General features: G+C 42.5%; 1 long non-coding RNA gene across 1 annotated transcript; it reads right to left on the bottom strand.

The window, feature by feature from the left end:
* Positions 1–12,967: 12,967 nt before the first annotated feature.
* LOC137448983 (uncharacterized) lies at positions 12,968–17,558 on the bottom strand. Its single transcript, XR_010989279.1, has 3 exons — positions 17,141–17,558; positions 14,481–14,631; positions 12,968–13,341 (listed from the first exon to the last, which is right to left on the bottom strand). It is a non-coding gene; the product is annotated as an uncharacterized lncRNA (long non-coding RNA).
* Between the last annotated feature and the right edge of the window lie 243 nt (positions 17,559–17,801).

The following is a 17,801-nucleotide window of genomic DNA, read 5'->3' as shown; positions in this document are numbered from 1 at the left end:
AGCCAGGCAGAAAGGGACCTGGGGGTGCTGGTTGATGGTAGGCTGAACATGAGCCTGCAGTGTGCCCAGGTGGCCAAAAAGGCCAATGGCATCCTGGCTTGTATCAGGAATAGTGTGGCCAGCAGGAGCAGGGAGGTCATTGTGCCCTGTGCTCAGCACTGGTTAGGCCACACCATGAGTCCTGTGTCCAGTTCTGGGCCCCTCAGTTTAAGAAGGACATTGAGACTCTTGAACGTGTCCAGAGGAGGGCAATGAGGCTGGGGAGGGGTTTGGAGCACAGCCCTATGAGGAGAGGCTGAGGGAGCTGGGGTTGCTTAGCCTGGAGAAGAGGAGGCTCAGGGGAGACCTTATTGCTGTCTACAACTACCTGAAGGGAGGTTGTAGCCAAGAGGGGGTTGGTCTCTTCTCCCAGGCAACCAGCACCAGAACAAGAGGACACAGTCTCAAGCTGCAGCAGGGGAGGTTTAGGCTGGATGTTAGGAAGAAATTCTTCATAGAGAGAGTGATTGGCCATTGGAATGTGCTGCCCAGGGAGGTGGTGGAGTCACCATCACTGGAGGTGTTTAGGAAGAGCCTGGATGGGGTGCTTGGTGCCATGGTTAATTGATTAGATAGTGTTGGGTGACGGGTTGGACTTGATCTCAGAGGTGTTTTCCAACCTCCTTAATTCTATTCTATTCTAAGGTGCAGGTAGCTCCCCACAGAGCATTGGCAGGGTTGGTGGTCTGGTTGTGGGGTGGATAGTCAAGGGGCTGCCCCATTTGGGGTGAATGTGCCTTCCCCTTGGAGTCAGAGGATGGAGCATTTTAGCCAGGGGTTAGCACTTCCAAGGGGGGCGGCATCAACCCTGTTTGATGGCAACACTGCAAGGAAAACAGGAGCCTCACAACTTCAGAGTCCTCTGTTCTGTAAAAAGTGAGTACCTTTAGTTCTCTTTCCATTTTTGAAATTCACTCATAGAATGAAAAAGAATGATTGAGATTCACCTGCTTGCATTAGATCCAAGTATATATATAGGTGGATAATTGTGTTGGCTGCAAACCCAGCAGAATTTAAGTTCCTTCAGCTGCTGCCATACCAGGCTTGCAGGGTCACAACCTCTGCTGGCTTTTGCAGCAGAACCTGTCACCTCCATCTTCTGGACTCCATGGGCTCTTTTCTGGCAAATATTCTACATCAGGAAGTAAAAACTGAGGGGAAATGTTGTGTCCTTGGTGTTGTTTGTGCTCTGGGTTTTAAACATTTGCTTTGTCCAAAGGGGGCCTACAGGAAGGCTGGGGAAGGACTTCTCAGGATCTCAGGCAGTGATAGGACTAGGGGGAATGGAATGAAGCTGGAGGTGGGGAGATTCAGGCTGGATGTGAGGAGGAGGTTCTTCACCATGATAGTGGTGAAGCCCTGGAATGGGTTGTCCAGGGAGGTGGTCGAGGCCCCCTCCCTGAAGGTGTTTAAGAGCAGGCTGGATGAGGCTCTGGGCAGCCTGATCTAGTGTGGGGTGTCCCTGCCCATGGCAGGGGGGTTGGACCTAGATGATCCTTGTGGTCCCTTCCAACCCTGACTGATACTATGATGAAACTGTCTCCCCTCCACACCAGATAAGGGAGCTCCTTGCATCCAGGGGTGTGCAGAGGAAGAATGATCCAAATGATACTATGATATGAAATTGTAAAGAAAACTACTGTTTAGAATTAATGAGTCCTTGAAAATCTACAGATTTATAGCTTTGGGGTTTTCCCCCCACCCCCTTTTTTCCCCCCCCCACCCTGATTTCATACTCTTGGAGCTTCTAGAGTTCACAGGAGTACTTGTTGTGGATGTTACCTGGATGAATCCGTTTTCCTTTGAGTGTTATGGTGAGGATTCACTTAGTATTTAGACATCAAGACAAGGATAAGATAACTTTGGGCAAGGACTTTCCTGGGTCAGACCATTGCATGTGTTCTTTTCTTGCTGTTTGTAATCACTTTTTCTGTTGTTTAACATCATGTTTCATCCAAGGTTTACATACATTTCAAGGGAGTAGAAATGGATAGTGCCATTCTGCTGAGTATGCCATCACATTGAAAATTCACTTGTATCTCATAGCCCAACAATGATTTGAAACACGAGAATCTTAACTTGTGAGCGTGCATAACTTGTGTGGTAACTGCTGCCTAACTGCAGTGAATTCATCATTAAGCATCGTGTAAGCACCGCAGAGGACACTGTTACCTTATTGCCTCTTTCCTAGTACCTCTTTGTCAGGAAGCAAATCACGGTGCTTTGGTGTGAGGGATTTAAACAGCCATATCTGTCTTTTCAGGCAGCAGTGATCCTCAGATTGGAGTTGCTTGTAAGCTTGGTTACAGAATTAATGATGCATGGCAAGGTAGGTGGTTTTGGAGCAAGTATTACACGGGTCTTTCACATTTCCTGGACATACTGCCTTAGGAGAATACAGATGTGACATATGAAATGCAAAACTTGTACTAAATATTTTTTCAAGGACTAGAATTGAGTGTGCACTTCTGTGTAGCAATGTCTTTTCTTTCACATAATCAGTCTGTTAAATCACTTCATGACATACAAGCTGTAATGACCTGAGTTGGGATCTAAAACAAATACTTAGTGCTTAATTTTTGTGGTTTTCAGATGAGGTGAACTTTTGCCAGGGCTGGCGAGAAGAGTTTGCATTCTAGTGCACAGAACAGGAAAACACTGAAAGTTTCTTCTGCTCGTTATTAATTCTTATTCACAGGCCATGGGTCATAGGAACAAATAATTCACTGTAGTTAACACCAGTCACCATCCAAGTTACACACCCTCATAACTTAAGATTCTTGTTTCAAATCATTGTTGAGCTATGTGATAAAAATGAATTTTCAGCATGATGGTACATTCAGCAGAGCAGTGCCATTTATCCTTTTCTTCTCCCTTGAAATGGCTGTAAACTCTGGCTGATCTGAGGGGAATCAGCTTCATTTTGTTCCAAGGGCTTTGATGTGATGAAGATTTTTCTGGTAGCATTTGATAAATTTGAGGCCAAAGAAAGGAACAGAAGTGCCTTGAAAAATCTCCTGTTGGGCAGTTAGCCGGGATCAATTGATACCTCACATTGCTTTGGGGCCAAGATTCTGAGATGGCTTTCATTTACATGGGCTACCAGGGCTCTGGCAATGTCATCCCAGTTCACCAGAAGAGCAACAAAGTTGGTGAGGGGCTTGGAACACAAGCCCTATGAGGAAAGACTGAGGGAGCTGGGGTTGCTCAGCCTGGAGAAGAGAAGACTCAGGGGTGACCTTATTGCTGTCTACAACTACCTGAAGGGAGGTTGTAGCCAGGAGGGGGTTGGTCTCTTCTCCCAGGCACCCAGTACCAGAACAAGAGGACACAGTCTCAGGCTGCGCCAGGGGAGGTTCAGGTTGGATATTAGGAAGAAGTTCTATACAGAGAGAGTGATTGCCCATTGGAATGGGCTGCCCAGGGAGGTGGTGGAGTCACCGTCATTGGAGGTGTTCAGGAGGAGACTTGATGGGGTGCTTGGTGCCATGGGTTAGTTGTTTGGGTGGGTTGGATTGGTTGATGGGTTGGACATGATGATCTTGAAGGTCTCTTCCAACCTGGTTTGGTTTATTCTAAATAAAGGTTTATTCTAAATAAAATAAGGTGATTCCTCAGGTGCCCTGGATCTGAGGACTCCATGTAAGACCCTGACTTTCCATGGGAATTAAACAGTCCCATAATGCCACCAGGCTTATAATGCCAGCGTTAAGGCATTGCAGAGTTATCGTTTGTCAGTGGCTTTCTCCTTTGCCCACGGTGAGCCATGCTTAGCCAGCCTGCCAGTTGAAGCAGCTGCATCAGGTGTGTGCAATGCACACAGTGTATGCTGAAAGTGTGTGACTCGCTGTGTGCATGCACACACAGTGGTATAGAATAGAATTAACCAGTTTGGAAAAGAATTTTGAGATCATCCAGTCCAACCTATCATCCAACACCATCTAATCAACTAAACCACGGCACCAAGCACCCCATCCAGTCTCTTCCTAAACACCTGCAGTGATGGTGACTCCACCACCTCCCTGGGCAGCACATTCCAATGGCCAATCTCTCTTTCTGTGAAGAACTTCTTCCAAACATCAGCCTAAACCTCCCCTGGCACAGCTTCAGACTGTGTCCTCTTGTTCTGGTGCTGGTTGCCTGGGAGAAGAGACCAACCCCCACCTGGCTACAACCTCCCTTCAGGTAGTTGTAGAGGGCAATAAGGTCGCCCCTGAGCCTCCTCTTCTCCAGGCTAAGCAACCCCAGCTCCCTCAGCCTCTCCTCACAGGGCTGTGCTCCAAACCCCTCCCCAGCTTTGTTGCCCTTCTCTGGACACCTTCCAGCAACTCAACCTCTTTCCTAAACTGAGTGGCCCAGAACTGGACACAGGACTCAAGGTGTTGGCCTAACTAGTGCTGAGCAGGTCCTTAAACTGTGGAAAGCTCTTGATGCTCTGCCCAGCATTAACAGACACATGCACAATTGCTGTACAGCACTGCCACTGCAGCAGCAGGATTTCTGTTTGAGGATAGAGCAGTCTCAGCTCCAGAGATGCAAACCAAACACAGGAATTTACGATGGGCAGTATTTTCAAGAGGAAATACAGGCATGTGGGGAGTAGGGGAGGTGTATATTAGCACTGCTTCTGTGCACTGAATTCCAGAAGTCATCTCTGTAATGTTACTTCCACAAAGTATTTCTAAATGTTGCTGCAGCCTCATTTTTTGTGTCATCACTGTGCTGCATGCACAGGATAGCTTGAGACTATACAACTAGAAATTCATGGAGCTTGTGCAGAGGCCTGGTAAAACATCCTATTGAGTGTAGCAGTGCAAGAGTGTTTTCTGAATCTGCCATGTGTCCCAAGGGGCCACTTATAACTGTTTGTCTCATAGCATTTAAAATCTTTTCTGCTTTCCTCAGACAAGTTCTCAGTTCTATTTATCTGTATAAACAAAGCAAAATTATCTCTCATTTAATTCAGTTATGGATCTATATGTGTTACTGTGCTTAGCATACAACACTAGGGAGATGTTTGTTTCAATTATCAAATATAAATAATGAAGAATTTGCTCTTAGCCATGGAGAAGAGGGAAATGAAGCAGCAGTCACCTGAGGTATGAATTTAACTATTAAGTTATATAGAAAGGCTGTGAAATTCAGGGGAAATGCACTGAGTGTAGACAGGTCTAATTGCTGAGGAAAACAACTGGCAAAAATCCTTTTGCAGCCTTTTAGGAGGTGTATGTAGTGACACATATGGGGCAACTGAGCAGGTAATTGACACATAGTGTGGTTTGCCATTGACTGTTCCTCCTCAGAGTGAGCTGTTATCAAGGCAGTGATTTCCCTGCCTTTGGTTTCATGTACAGAGGTGCACATGTCTTTAGCAGTTATGGTCACTATATTTTTTGCTCCCATTAACTTGAGGTTTTCTATCACCTGGTGCTATGGAGCTTATGTCCTTAATATGAGAGACAATTAATTTTGTGTAGAACTTTTACTTTCTCCTTCGTTCTATGGCTGCAGTCTAGCAGCTAATTTCACACCAAGGAACTTAATTACTTTACCTTTCCTGGCATTTCTCCTCTGCTTAAAGCATTCATAAAGACTGTGTAACTGTTTCTTGAAGTCCTCATTAGAGTTAAGAAAAACTTGCCTGGCAAGGAAATACTTTAAGAAATAAATGTGTGCATGTGTGTGCATTTTAAATGCTATTCAAAACAGGAAAAACTGTGACACTCTTCTCTAGTGTTCAAACAGAAGTGGGCATAATTAATGCAGACCAATAGAGAGCCCCACAGAGCTGCCTCTCTTTTTGCTGAGATTTCTTTGTATTGGAGTGGAGATGTAGTTTTTAAAGGTATTTCTAGATTTTGTTTATTCCAGTGTCTTCCCAACTATTTCAACCAAGTCTAGAGTCTCCTAAAGTCTGTATTTGGCATCCTTAACTCCAGCAGATTCAAGATTTTCATGTCTGTTGCCTGCTTCACACAGCTCTCTCCCCCCAAGTCAGTCGAGATTCCAGTGTTGTCTCAACTAATAAAAATTCTTCTGTGAAACTGGTGGCGTGTGGCAGCATTGATATTCTGCCACTGCATGAAGTACTGCAGCTCTGCATTTCTAATCAATAAGCAGTGGTGCTTGCAGCCAGTGTTACCAGGATATCAATTTCTTCTCTCTGCCTGTCTCACCTCTGCCTTTGCTTCAACCACTTCCTCCACAGAGGAGGGCAATGCTGTCTCTGTGTCTTCAACAGAGGATTCGTTGCTTGTTTTCCACCTTTGCTCTTCTGCCATGTGAAGGCATACCCCAGCCTTTCCATCAAGTGTTGGAGCAGAATAGAGGTGCAGAGCAGGTCTGTGTGTTGCAGAGAGGGATTGGGTGGGAGAAAGTTTGGGGGGGGTTGTGGTTTTTTTGTTGTTGTTTTGTTTGGTTTTCGTTTGTTGGTTAGGTTTGGTGGTGTGGTTTTTTTTTTCATAGAATCAACAAGGTTGGAAAAGACCTCAAAGATCATCAAGTCCAACCTGCCACCACAGACCTCATGATTACTAAACCATGGCACCAAGTGCCACGTCCAGTCCCTTCTTGAACACCTCCAGGGATGGTGACTCCACCACCTCCCTGGGCAGCACATTCCAATGGCTAATGACTCTCTCAGTGAAGAACTTTCTCCTCACCTCCAGCCTAAACTTCCCCTGGCACAGCTTGAGACTGTGTCCTCTTGTTCTGGTGCTGGTTGCCTGGGAGAAGAGACCAACCCCCACCTGGCTACAACCTCCCTTCAGGTAGTTATAGACAACAAGAAGGTCTCTCCTGAGCCTCCTCTTCTCCAGGCTAAACAACCCCCCAGCTCCCTCAGACTCTCCTCATAGGGCTTGTGCTCGAGGCCACTCCCCAGCCTTGTTGCCCTTCTCTGGACACGTTCAAGAGTCTCAATGTCCTTCTTAAATTGAGGGGCCCAGAACTGGACACAGGACTCAAGGTGTGGCCTAACCAGTGCAGAGTACAGGGGCACAATGACTTCCCTGCTCTTGCTGGCCACACCATTCCTGATCCAGGCCAGGATGCCATTGGCCTTCTTAGCCACCTGGGCACACTGCAGGCTCATGTTTTTGCTATGATTGATTCCCATATGAACTGATGCTGCTGTCTCCTGCCTTCTAGTCAGATCAGATTGTCTAGTGAATAGTTAGTAATGGAAGGAGGTAAAGGTAATCTACTTCTTACTTTTCCCAACCACCTGGCTGAAAGGACACTGAACCCTATCCAGTATCTTAATAACAGCAACATACTTTGTGATATTCTGATTGCTCAGGAGGTGTCCCCATAGTGAACAAGGCTGCAGATGAGCATCCAAGTATAATACAAACAGAGAGAAATTGAATTTAAGTGTTAAAACTTCCAAAGGATAGGAGAAAACACATTCCTGTATCACTTTTTTTCCTCTATCTCCTATTCATAATCAGATCTCAGATAATGTGACATACCCTGAGTCAAACTCTTCTTTCAGTTTCAAGTAATTCCATACCAAAAGGCAAATTAGAATCTTTTTGCACTGAACATACAATCTACAGCATGTCAAAATGGCTCACTTCTTCATGTGTTCCTTCACATGTTCAACCAACCTGGTTGATTCTATGATTCTATGGACAGGGGTTGTCCCATTGGACTTGTGGTGCAGAGGAAGCTTCAGAGGCACAGGGAAGCATCAGCTGGAAAGAGAGGATGGCAGGTTCAGAACAAGCAACAGGAAATTCTTCACAGGCTCCAGTGTGCAATTGAGCTGTGCTGCTCCTGGCCATCAGGACACTGTGGTGCAAATGTGGATTTGAGGAGGGATTGGACACAGCCAAGGAATGGAGCTCTCACTGTGACAGCTGCTGTGGGGAAGATTACTGGGAGCAGAGAAAATCCCCTGGGTCAGGATGGTGTTTGGTTGCCCTGTTCTAGTGCTGTGCCTTGGGTAGCTGTTAGTAGGCACTGAAGAGTGGGCTGTCTTGACTGGTGGGCTGCCCGGCTGCCCTGAGCCCCCCAGCCTGCCGTCTTTCCAGTGACCAGAACTCAGTAATGTCTCCAGTTCTTGCTTGTTTCTGCCCATTGCCTCTGGGGCCACTGTCTCTGGAGGTGTTCAGAAAGGGACTGGATGTGGCATTTGGTGCAATGGCTTAGTAGTCATGAGGTGTTGGGTGACAGGTTGGACTTGATGATCTCTGAGGTCTTTTCCAACCTTATTGATTCTATGATTCTATGATTTATGATTCTGTCACCTGAAAAAAAAGAGAGAATGTAGCACTTACTTCTTTATAGATTTTTCAGGTAGAGTGCCTAGTCCTCATGGGCTCCTGCAGCTTCCCTGTCTTTTAGAAAGGCATGTGATGTGAACAAAAATAAGGTTTCTCACTCAGACTTATATGCATTCACTCCCTTCAGAACAATGTTGTAGTTACCAATCTATCAGAATATCTTCCACCAAGAGGTGTCTATTAATGCCAAAATACACTGACAGTGAATTTTCAGAACAGCTTCAGCCTCACTCAACTTGCTGTAAGTAGGAACCCAGCTGAGTGATTTTGTTTTGACATTAAAGTGATGGGTTCTGTGCAACTCAAAATTCTTCACTGAATGTTGAGCTGATGGAGTCTGAATCAAAGCTGATTTGGAATGCCAGGTGCTTTCTGACAAGGAATGATTTTATCTGAAATCATGATCTGATCTGCCTCCCAAATATGATTAAGTCCAAATCCAAGGATTTTGATTCTCTCTTTAAAACAGGTGCTGCAAAACCCAGATATCTTATTTATCTGTAGGTTAGTGAGCTTTAGGTCACCAACTTTAGGCTGCTAATGATAAACACACAATAAAAGTATAGTCATGATTAAGGCAGTTGTAGTTAGACTATGTTGCTTTATGCATTCCACTCTGTTTTGACTTAAAGAAAATTCAGCCAGGGTATTCTGAATTTATCATCTTGTTTAAAAATCTTTTCTTTCCCTTTCCATCAAATAGATTTTACATTTGCTCATCTTCAAATCAACGTTGAAAGATTTGGAACCAGCTGTCATGGTAACTAGGTGCTAATAAATCTTTATTAAAAGCTACAACAGTGAGATAATTAAAGTTCATTCGTCTCTCTTACTTAGTGATAGTGCTAAGGCAGTTTTATACTCCCCAACAGTTTTCCTTTAAATGAAGAGAATGACTTTAAAGAGGCATATTTTGCCCTGTTTTTCTGCATTCTAAGGAGTGTTAACTTAATCAGTGGGTTTTACATGCAAAGTAGTGGCTGAAATATAAAAAGAATTATGGGTTCATTATCTCCATTTTATGACTAAACCCACACAGATTTTGTAACCCTGTCAGAACACATCCTTGACTGCATTTCATAGTCCACTGGGATAACTAAACCTGGGACAGAGTTCACAGATGTCAACTCTGTTCTCACGCTCGATTCCTCTCATGCAGATTTCCAGTTCGCACATACTCTGAGCATCCTTTCATACTGTTGGCAGAAATCCAGCCAAAAATGGACCTTGTCCAGTTCCAGATGTGAATTTCATCATTTTGGCTGTTGTATTAAGTTGCTTGGACTGAAGGCAATTGAGGCCTTCTGGGTAGCAGAACAATTTATCCACCCATCTTCAGCCGCCTTGTCCAACAGCGTTCAGATGTTCTGCTTGGCACTGCCCACCAAGCCCACCTTGGAGCACAGCGTGAGTGCACAACGTTATGTTTGTCAAAACTGTTATAGAAAAGTATTCTTGAGAAAGCATTTCATCATAGACATTGTGTTTCCTTGCATCTAATTTACTTTTTCATGCACTTAGGGGAGCAGGAAGCAGAAGCATTATAATAAATTGCTGCCTGTACTGGATCAGGTTTCACTTTAAGAGCCTCTATGAGGCTGGTTAAGGCATGACTGTATTGAATTTTTGCTGAATGAGGTGATTTATGGACTCCACAGAGAGGAGGTCTGACTAACGTTTTTCCTGTCACACAGTTCTAGTATGGAGAGATTATATAGCATGTTAGGGAATGCATCATTTGTAGTCTTATAAAAGAATATTCCTGGAAAAGTGAGAGAGAATCCAGTACTTCCAAAGATGTGTTTCAAGCCTCTGCCAACAAGTTCATCTTAAAAATTAGACACAGAATTGCTTGGTTATTTTGCATCCAGTGCTGCTGATTTTCATAAGAGGATGATAATAAACTACTTCAGGAATGGGTTCATGCCTACAGGCAAAAATGCCTGTGGTGCAGAAATCAGAACAAAGTGCAGCAAATCTGCTTCAGCTGCATGCTGAAGCATCTGCAAAGACAAGTTGTAGAAAGGCTTAGTTTTGGGCGTAGGTTTTCCTCAAGTGAGTGATACTGATGTGTCTCAGCAGGAGCCATAAAGGCAGAGGGGCTGGTGAGGACACTGTGACTGAGCTCCTTGTGACAAGGCTGTCTTAACTGCAGCTGAAACTCTGCAGCTTGTAGCTCAGTGTATTAAAGGTAAAATTGCACTGGTGTCCACCTCCTTCAACATACATCATTAAACTTGTTCACAAGTCTCACACTTGTCTCCACCCTTAAAAAATGACAATGCAGAGGCCAGGGCTTCCACACTCCTTTGCTTGTGAGTCAAAATTTCACAGTATCACAGTATCGCCAAGGTTGGAAGAGACCTCGAGGATCATCGAGTCCAACCTGTCACCACAGACCCATGACTAGACCATGGCACCAAGTGCCACGTCCAGTCTCCTCTTGAATGCCTCAAGGGATGGTGACTCCACCACCTCCCCGGGCAGCCCATTCCAATTTCTCACATCATCAGTGGTTTAGATTTCCTGGTGTAAATAACCTTTTAACTTCAAGGGAGATCAGATGCTTTTTCTCCCTTCTTCATCTTTTTCTGAATCCCAAATTGCCCACAGCCCTCAAAGAAATAAAAAATTCTGTCTGGTTCTGCAGATGAATGCCTGACTTTTAATTAACCCAGTGGAGGCATGGAGATCAAATTTGCTGTATCCATTCATCTGTACTTGAATTAAGGAAAGGGATATGTTCAGTGGTGTAATGTAGTAAAGTTTATTTTTAATTAACCTGATTTGCACTTGTAAGTTAAAGCTAATTTAGTACAGCTCATTCATCGTTTATATCTCGTGCCACTGGGAACAGTTTGATTTTCTACCTCCTTGGTTCTAGGCCATAAAAATATATTTGTTGCCTACAAATTTCAGTTGGTTTTTTTTTTTTAATTTAGCTGATACTAGCATTTTTTAGGATTTAATATTACAGAAAAACAAAGTTGGTTTTTTTTCAGGCCAGGTCCCTGAATCCAGATTTCTGAATCGTTGTCCACTTTAACTTGTAAATTGTGGATCTGAATTTTGCAGATTGGCATTATTTTTATTCTTCCTAGGCAGCTGTGAATTGTCCTTGAATAACTTCTCATTTTGATGGGAGAGCTTACTGAATCAGAACAGGGGGGCTTACAGAGCCTCTCTCTCTCAGTGTTTCACTCCTGAGTGAGTTGCTGTCATACCATTAAGATTCCATAAGGAATAAAAAACAATGCACTCTCCCTCCCCCCTACCCCCCTACCAAAAACCAAAAAATGCAGGCAAATTTATCCCAGTGACTTCCTATCTTCAACCTTGGAAAGATATTTTTTGTTGTTGTTGTTCTAATGTCCACCAAATCTTTGTGGAATGCTTCATTAGTGAGCATTTGAGGAAACCGATAAGCTGCAGCCGAAGTGGCCTGGGCAGGATGTTTGGAGTTCAGGAAGTCTTATTCTGTGTAGCTACTGAGCTGCCTCAAGCTGAAACAATTCTGTTGCAAGGAAGTTCACTCTGTTTTCAGGGATGTTGAAAGAAGAGAAGGCTGGGACAGGGTGCATTCTGAGCTTACTGGTTCCCTTAAGGGAATAAATAATGACAACAAAAATATCCCTGATATACTATACCGGCTTAAAAAGTATTTGCTGGTGGTGTAGCTAGTTAAGGATTCTCTTTCCTGACAGCTTTTCCTGAATAAATTTGAGATTTCTTTCCCTTAACTAAGCAGTTCTAAATGTGGTCCAACATTATTCTATGTATATTTTTTTCTTGCTCCTCAGTGCCCAAACCCTAATAACCAGCTAATAGTGAGGTTTCCTTGTAAAATGCAAATACAACTTTTTCTGTGGGAGCACCTGATTCCCTCTCCCCAGCAATCCCACACTAAGACAGACCAAGGCACAAACTTCCTAGAAGCCAAGTAATTTTAGAATCTAAATTGGTCAGAGATAAAAATCACACTGTAGAACAGGACAAAAGAGGAGCTTGCCAGATGGTCTTAGAGGGTGGCAAATTTTGGTGGAGCTGAACTTCCTCCCTGACTTCTGTTGTTGTCAGTGTGGGTTTAAATGTGCACACAGCTGGAACCAGGCAAGTTCCTAATGTTGCTGGGCTGTGTAGGCAATATGCTCTTTTCCTCAGGTGCTACACTCACTTTCAATGAGGATGTTTCCCACATAGGTTACAGGTCCTCCTTAACTTTTATTCAAGCTTAGACTGTATTGCTTGACCTGAGCTGTGCTTTAGCCCACACAGGTAAGCCTTGTAAAGGGCTGTGAGGACTCTCATTTTAAGCCACACTTATTTTGGTTTCTAAGTGACAATAGGTAGAGGCAAAGTTAGAAGAGTTTTTAATGAAGTAGGAATTTCTGTGCAGTGATTTCTCTGTTTTATTTAGTTCTTGTTTCAGATTCTTTCTCACACATGTTTTCATAGGTGTCTTTCTTGAGTAGTTTGAATGAAAGCTTACTAAGGGCATCAGGATTTTACAAGTAAATTTGTCACATCTTTTTTTACATTGTAAGGACAGAAAGATTTGACCAGTAGAAACAGAACCACACAAAAAGCTAAGCTGTATTTTTAGTTAAGAACAAACGATACCTTTGAAGGTCTTCCATGCTTTGACAATTGAGGTTTTAATGGTCTGTGTGAGATGGATAGCATTAGTAAAGACTTTGTGGAGAGCTGTAAGCAGACAGCCTTTTAGAATGGGAATACATTACACTGACAAAGCAGAACCATTGTATACTTTTGTTGCAGTGCTGCCATTACTGGAACAAAGAGAAACTTTCTACTATATAAATAATCTCTAAGGGTAAAAAAGAAAGGCAAGACTACATACAGCTAGTATATTCTCTCAACTGTTTTATTCCCACATCCCCACCCTCCTCATGGTTTAGCAGAATAAGAGGGAGAAGGAGCCTGAAAGAGGAAACAGGATATTGGAAAAGAAAGCTGTCCTTATGAGATGCTAAAGTGTTCTTCAGGAAGTCACCTGTCAACAGAGAAAGTTATTAATTTTAGCAACTACTGTCTTTCCACAGTGAAGCTGCTGAGTATTGACAGTTTGTAATCTCAGTGCTATCTTTGTCTTTGGGTCCTTTTACTCCACTTTGTTTCCCAGAGTCTCCAGTGTTCTGTATGAAATGCAGAATGCTTCCCTCCAGGATAACATTTTCTGATAGTCTATTCTTACATGTAAAACCTGTCTCTTCATTTCCCATATGGAGTTTTCTCTTGAATTTATTTTTCTGAGACTAGGACTTCTATTTAGAGTGTGGTGTAATTTCTCAGGAGTCAAATATGTCAATCCAGAATTCCCAGAACCTCTGGGCACAGAGTAGCCATAGCTGTATAAAACCTCTAGAGCTGTGTGCATGTTAAACTGGCTATGTTCAGCTAAGTCTGATATAAGTTTCTGTTGAGTTCATATAAAACCCTCTACCTGTAGCCATGTCTGAGCAGTATCCAGGTGAAAATTCTTTGTTTCTGAGTTTCAGATGTGTCAGCATTAAATGAAACAGAACTAAATCATCAGTTGAGAAATTACGCTAAACCAAATTGCATTGTTACGTCGGTTTCTAAGTGACTTCACTGGTTGTGGTGATGAAATGGGATGAAATTTTCACTGGGATGAAAGCTTCTTCATATTAGTCTGTGCTGGTAGTTTATGATAGATGGAACTATTGCAATTATTCTATAAATTTTTGGTTTAGAAGCATTTACTTTTAAATGATACTTAACACTTTTAACCTCTAAAACCTACTTCCCTGGCTCTGAGCTGTTGAAGGCATTGGGTTTTTTATAGCCATACACTTGATAATGAATAATAGGAAGACTCTTCACCCTCTCTGTGTATGACTTTCTGTTTAGCCACAAACCAAAATAAATGGCAGTGGTTTGACAGGCACTTTTTTGTTATTATAGTCCTCTCCTTCCTTAAGCATTTGAAGGATGGATTTCCGTGGTGGAGAGACTGGCCAGATGTAATAAATCACAGGAGGAGTGTAACTAAACCAAATAAATAGGATTGCTGAATTCCTCCACACCCCCACCCCAAACCCTCCACACCCCCACCCAAAGGAAAAAAAAAAAACCCAACATTATTAGAGAAAGATGAAGGGAACGTCTTACCTAGAAGTGGAGTGGCACAAGTACCAGATTCAGGACTCCTTTCATCAAAGTGTTATGATGATTATTCCATTCCTCACAGGAAAGCATGTTTGTAGGATGATTTGAGACTTTCTCCATCAAAGACCAAGAAAACTCATAGAACAGTTATGGTCTGTGGGCAGTAGAGCACAGTTCTGCTAATCAAGGTTTCCATCTATATTTAAGGTGGCTTTATTTTAAAGATCAATCATAATGAGTACTTGCAATTCAGCATGAGTTGTGTAAAATTAATTAAAGCTCTGGCTCCTTAATTTCTCAGCAGTCATGACAGTAAGTTTGTATTCACTTCCTCTGAACTTGTATTGTGATAGTAGAAAGGAATCACTGTATGCTGTGAAATGAAGTGAATAAGAAGCTCCAGTACAGACCATTCAAAGGCTATATAGGAGAATTAACATGGAAAACATGTTGTGTTCAAATTGATATATACTCCTTTAAAAGTTAGGGGAATGAAGGGTGAAAAGTTCACGTAGCTGAAGGCTTTTACAAAATGTCTTGTAGTGTTGTCCAGAAGCCTGTAAGAGAATTTACAGCTTCCATATGGATTATTGATTAATAAATATATGTTGTGCTGAATTTGCAAACCTCTTCTATACTTGAATGTAAGAGGTGGTATTTGAATTTTATGGATGGGGAGTGGTTTTCAAGAGTCCTGAATTTTAACAAGAAGGGAGGAGAGTAACCCATAAATTTCATGAAATGAATTAGTCAACACCTTATGAACTTTGGTTTCATAAGACCATTTTCTCATCTTGAACTCCCTGACCATGTTTCATAACCAGGCTTATATAGTGCCTAGTGGTGGAAAGCAGAGAATGGGACTGCATTCCTCTAGTCCTCTGCCAGTAAATTCATAGCTGTCAGATGTAACTTACACTGACTAGAATACACAGACTGAGACAATTGTACATATAAATTAATCCTGCATTTAATAGTTTCCCTGGTGATAATGTATGTTGGAAAGTCTAGAATGTCCTGGAATTTAATGGTTGCTAGTTTCACACTGGTTTATGTTGTGACATAAACCCAGTGTGTATCATGTACTCCCAGTAATATATGGATTTACTGTTACTGAGTTATTTGTTTGTTGTGATATTCTCTGAACCTTTGAGATGGAGGCTTAATTAAACAGTTCTGTCCACAGCAGCAACAGTAGCAATAAAGAATCAGACTAATCCACAAACTCAGCGTACTGAAAAGGAAAATTATCTAAGGACTAATCACAAAGTTAATACTAATACCAAGTGAATCCTCTTGAAAGAATAAGCTTACTCAAACCACAGCACTGGACAGAAAATCTCAGGGTCTTGAGTTCATCTTGAGACCTTGCCATCTGAGGATCATGTGCAGAGGGTACATGCTTTGAGAGTGTCAGAGAGCAAATTTCACATTGCCCCATGTCTAGCTGACAGTAAGTGGTGTCAGAGCTGGCCTTCCCTTGAGCAACATTGCCCTTCCACAGAGGTTATGAGATAATGATTGCTTTTTTCTCTGCATGAATGATACCAGAGGAAAGAACTCTGTGGTTTATCAAAATATCCTGAGCTGGGAGTTAAACATGATATTTCTGCATGTGAAATAAGTTCAAAGGTGAGTGTGTACTTCAGAATCTTACAAAACAGTTGGATGCTTGCATAGGACTTCTTAACCTCTCTTAATTGCTGTGTAGAATCAATTGTACTCTAAAAGGTAGAATTAAGGGACCTTTCCAAATAATCACTTGCAAGCCATAATATATGAGGGATGGAGCAGTGTCCTTTTTTATTAACTGGTGTAAACTGGCAGCTGTTCCCCTGGTGTATGGTATCTGGAAATGCTGAGCTGCTTGAGTCTAGCTCTGCCTTCAAAGACCAAATATCTTCTGAGAAGAAAGAAGTTGTGACTCTGATGCTGGATGAAGCAAATCTTGTGCTTTCAGAATGATAATGCTGGGTCTGGATCTGTCCCAGTATCGCATTGAGCTATTTGGATTTTGTAGGCTTTGTTCACCCGTTGGAAATTGTTACCTAATGCCTGAGTCAGCTATTTCACCTCTTGATGTTTGGGCACTATTAAAAACATACTCCAAAAACCTGCTCAGGTAAATGAAGATGCCTGAGATGATGTATTCCATCTTCTTGGACAAAGTGGAACTGGCAGTAGATTAATTGCTGTAGTCAGTGCCATTTTTCACCCAATCATGGAATTGTGAAAGCAGCAATCCTATCTTCTTTCAGCACTGGGAAAAGTAACAGTCTATCTCTTTCCCAGCAGTAGGAATTATTTTTCTAATGAGTTAAATGGGCTGAAGGCTTTCAAGGACTTGCTCTGCACCTTGGGAACTCTTCAGTACCATAATGCTGTTTGACACAAACATTCTGCCTCTTAACAAGAGCCATCTGAGAAGCTTTCTCCTTGAAGATCTATATAACCATCCTGAAAGCCCATCTGTGAAACTCCATGTAGTTTCCTCCCTCTCTACCTAGCCTATCTAAATTGAAAGGGAATCAGAGTTTCAATAGGTAAGGATAGAAAAGGTAGATTTTTCCTTATCAGAAATGTAGCTCTTTAGACTTCCTGTGTGTGTAAAATAATAAGCCCAGGCTAATGTTATAAGCAAGCATTTTCTCTAAAGGAAATACCTGGAGAGTTTCCCTGTTGATCAGGCTGTATTTAAGTCCAGACACTTTATATTCCTTTTGACTTCCTGATATTGTCTATCCCTCAAGCCAATTGATTTTGTTGGCAGTGCCCACTCAGCATCCTATCCTTCTTACAGCTGCTCGCTGGTTCATAGGGGAGCTCTTGTTCCTCCATGGACCCTTATGATGAGATAAAAAACCTGTAAGAGCAGATACAATTATTTGTGTTTTCCTTCACTTAGTTTGATGAAGAATCTGTGGAGAGAGTGATAGTGAAGGAGGCTGGAACCTCAGAGAAACATATATCCATTGCAGGTAATTAGTGCATGAAACTGGCATACCCACGAGGTTTATAAGGGAACTGACACACATCGGGATACAGCTGACTGCTTTTCCAGAAGCTCCTTTTCTCTCAAGCATATTTACTTTTTGACATATCTGTAACTACCACTGGGTACAGAGGTCTCAAAGCAGGAGCAAGATAACTCTTTCCTTGATTTATGATGAGGGAGATGAGAAAGGATGTAATACTCTTCAGGTGAACATTTTACCTTTGCCTTCCATTTATGCCTGAGCAGGGTTTGGCCTAAAGGACACGCCCCAAACGAGCAGGAGTCTTTCAGATTTTACAGAATTGGCAACAGATTAATCAGGACATTTA

The sequence above is a fragment of the Melanerpes formicivorus genome, unplaced genomic scaffold, assembly GCF_026170545.1.
Source record: "Melanerpes formicivorus ecotype bairdi unplaced genomic scaffold, bMelFor1.0.p_v2 SCAF_27, whole genome shotgun sequence".
Lineage (NCBI taxonomy): Eukaryota > Metazoa > Chordata > Aves > Piciformes > Picidae > Melanerpes > Melanerpes formicivorus.
Note: the sequence above shows the minus strand (reverse complement) of the source record. Positions and strands in the feature narration are given on the sequence as shown.